Here is a 3,760-nt window from a genome sequence, read left to right as displayed (position 1 = left end):
GTTGTGCTGCTGAAGACGCCAGTGGTCACCACCTCATGTTCTTATGGAGAGGATGCCACGTGGAGTTCTTGGTTCCAGCCCTCACGCTGCAAGTGTATCACAGAGGCACACTGCAAAGTGTCTTCCAGGGGGGTCCAGGGGTTCACATCACTCATCTGATTGAAGAAATTATCAGGAAGTTATGAACATTTCCAGTAGGAATGGCCACATGGCCAACCTGTGACCACAATTTCTTTCATATTCAGCTCAGAAATGAAGGGGATAGGGCCAGCACAGGAAGAAGTAAGGTAAAAAGATCTGTGTGTTTTCCCTTAAAGTGGAATCCTTCCATATGGTAAACCCAGCCAGGTTGTTCCCATAAGTAAAAACCATGCCTATCATGGTGCGGAAGCGGAGATCATGGTGCGGAAGCTGAAGTTCCACGAGCAGAAGCTGCTGAAGCAGGTGGACTTCCTGAACTGGGAGGCCACCGACCACAACCTGCACGAGCTGCGCGTGCTGCGGCGGTACCGGGGCAGCGGCGGGAGGACTACACGGCTACAACCGGCTGCGCCGGGCGGTGCGCGAGCTGGCGCGGCGTCTGCGCGACCTCCCCGAGCCAGACCCGTTCCGCGCGCGCGCCTCGGCCTGGTGCCCACGCGCGGCTCGCTCGCGCTCTGCCACTCGGTCACCGCCTCGGCCTTCTGCCGCCGCCGCCTGCCCACCGAGCTGCTGAAGCTGCGCATGGCGCAGCACCTCCAGGCCGCCGTGGCCTTCGTGGAGCAGGGCCACGTGCGCGTGGGCCCCGACGTGGTCACCGACCCCGCCTTCCTCGTCACGCGCAGCATGGAGGACTTCGTCACCTGGGTGGACTCGTCCCGGATCCGGCGCCACGTGCTGGAGTACAACGAGGAGCGCGACGACTTCGACCTGGAGGCCTAGCGCCGTCCCTCCCCGGGTCGCCGCCCGCCGACGCCTTCCCGTTGCTCGACCCCTTTTGATTCGAGTACTCGCTCTTGTTCGGGGTTAAGAATTCGAGCTCGAGTTTGCAGAAGATGCGGGGCGAGGGCGGGGATGGGTTAGTGCGCCCTCGCGCGCGCGGAGAGGAGCCGTCCCAATGCCAGTAAAGGGGCCAGCCGCTCGGAGCGTGCAAAAAACCATGCCACACAGCTCACAACCATCACTGTCATGATAAGGGTAAAATCCAGGCTCTAGCAGGCACTGGTGCTCCTTCAGGCTTGGCTTTACTGAGTGGGCCATGTGTCCTCCCCCATCCTCCCCAAATGGAATATGTGCCTCTGTGCCTGGGGGCTGTAGGATACAATGGGTCCCCTCTGCATTCCTGTCTCCTGTCCCTCCTGCAGGTGTCCATTTCAGCTGGATCCTTGCCATCTCTGTGGAGAGCAGCTCCCTCCCTCCCACTGCCATGCACTCCATATTTGTGCCTATCATCCTCATCATCGTGACATAGTCACAGTGAGACAGCTGGGTATCTTCCCAGCCATGCTAGGGTGAGCTCACTCACTCAGAAGCCCTGGGTCAAAAGGAAATGATATCTGTTCTGGATCTCAAAGGATAAGCAGGAGTTGGCCATGACAATGAAAGGGTGGTGGATGAAATTTGAGGTAGATCCCTCTATGTGTGCAGAGGAACGAGCATGGGCCCTTCAGGAAATGTGGGTTCCTTCTAGGGCCTTGAGTATGTGAGAAGCGTCCCTGATTTTGTAGGGCCCTGTAGTGACATGCTGAGACCTTAAGGCTTCTCATGTGAGAAGACAGAACTACCACGAGTACACAGAAGGACAGCTCTGGGAGAGGATTTTGCTGGGCTAAGCATCATGAAGTGGCTTGTTCCACACCATTGCCATTGCTGGCAATACCCTGCAGGCTGGTGCAAGTCTGAGGGATGAAATCACAGTGGATCACAGGGTCACTCCCAGAATTTCTTGCCCCATATTCTGACAGTTGATCTTCACAATAATAACGCTAACTTCTGTCCCTGGGTCGCTCGCTCTGTGTCAGGTATCGTGTCAGACACCAATGTTACAAGGTGAGAAGTTCTGGGTCCCTGGTTGTGGTGTCTAACGTCGTTCACGGTCATGGAAGTAGCCCCCGGGGGACACACACAGAGGTCCTTCAACCCTGTGTGGAGGCCCCGGAGCCAGGGGCCTCCATGCCATGTGCCCAGCTGCATCCTGAGGCCCAAGGGGCAAGGAAGTGTATGTAGAGGAAAGAGAGCTTTCCTGAAACTTGTAAAAGAGCACAGGCTGTTATGTTAAGAAGTCCGGGCGTTCCTCTGTGGATCGGTATTTTTTGGTTGCTCTTGTTAACCCTCGCGGAGTCATGAGGAGAGGTTAGTGGGCCAGGACAAGACTCAAAATAAAAGAGGCTGCAAGGGAATACAACACAGTGGAAGGGAAGATGTCAAAGGGCTTCGCAAGGAGTAAGCTTGCAAGCATCGCTTTGTGAACGTCTTGTTTCGGTTTGCACGTCTGCATGTTTCAGCGTCCACACCTACCCGTCCCACGTCTGCCTGTCTGCACATGTTTGGCCTGGAGGTGGCAGGAAGAGCTGAGACAGGACTTGCATTTTCGGAAGATCACTTTCCAGGCTCTGTAGGCGTGGCAGAGATTTTGAAGATCATGTGATGTATTCTTGGTTTGAAGACAGATATACGATCTAGAGGAAACCTTCTTGTAACCCAATTGGAGAGGGGCCCTTTCTTAGCAGTTGACGGAGAGCAGTGCGTCCTACCTTGATGCCTTCCTTAGGTCACAAAGGTGCTGCCATGAGCCACAGTACCATAACTTAATGTGGTAAAAGTCTGTTAAAAACACTGATTTCCATTTGGGATGGTCATGAAGCGTCGGTTTTAGAGTAGTTTTCTCAAATGATGACTCTGCTGGGTTTGCCCTGCCCCGCGCTGTCTGCCCCATGCAATTCTTTCTGCGAGACAGACACATTTAGTGGTCAAGGAGGGGAAACAGAGTCATCACTGCCTTCAAAGATATAAGATTCCCTCTCATGGTTAATTCCCATTATCCAGGAGCCCATTTGCCACTCTTAAACTTTTAGCATGCATTGGAGTTACAGGAAAGTTGCAGTCTGGACCAGAAGAACCGTGACTCTCAGGGTCCAGAAGACGGGACGCTCATTGAGTCATTCAGGAGACAATCCATGAATGCCTACAAGGCACGAGGAGCTGCTTGTGTGAAGAGATACAACAACAAAAAAAAGAGAGGGCAGAAAACACAGTTTTTTTCAGAGGGGGCTAAAGGCTCTAGGAAAGATACAGAAAAGCAGGTTCTAACAGCTGGAGAGAGCCAGGTCTGGGGTGGGGTGGCCGCTCCAGGTAGTGAGGTCAGAGCTGTTCTTATTTTTAAGTGGACGTTGAAGCAGACGTCTGGGAGAGGGAGGGAAGCTTTCTGAGACCAAAATGATTCCAAAGGGATGCAAGTAGGAAGACCCTCTTTGGGGAGGTGGCACAGGCAGGGGTCTCTAGGGAGAGGAAGTTGCAGGGGAGACTCAGGTGTGGTAGGGCCCTGGGAAGGCGAGGCCTCTGGGGTCCAGTGCCGAGAACGTGGCATGAGTAGGAGACTCTGCTTTTCCTTCTACCTCTGAAATCCTGGCCGGCTGTACTCTCATTCAGGCATCATATAACATCAATGCGGAAAATCTGAATGCACCAGTTCCTTGGAGATTATCCAGGTCTCCAGTTCCAGTACCGGGTGTGAAAAAATAAAGCCTTCTGTAATGACCATGTCACGCAGGCCGAGTCTCAC

The 3,760-nt window shown here is 54.0% G+C and overlaps 1 pseudogene; it reads left to right on the top strand.

Moving 5' to 3' along the window:
- Nucleotides 1-391: 391 nt before the first annotated feature.
- On the top strand, nucleotides 392-1,004 carry LOC112664639 (U3 small nucleolar ribonucleoprotein protein IMP3-like; annotated as a pseudogene).
- The last annotated feature ends 2,756 nt before the right edge of the window (nucleotides 1,005-3,760 follow it).

The sequence above is a fragment of the Canis lupus genome, chromosome 16, assembly GCF_003254725.2.
Source record: "Canis lupus dingo isolate Sandy chromosome 16, ASM325472v2, whole genome shotgun sequence".
Classification (NCBI taxonomy): domain Eukaryota; kingdom Metazoa; phylum Chordata; class Mammalia; order Carnivora; family Canidae; genus Canis; species Canis lupus.
This window is presented reverse-complemented; position numbering and strand designations above follow the sequence as displayed.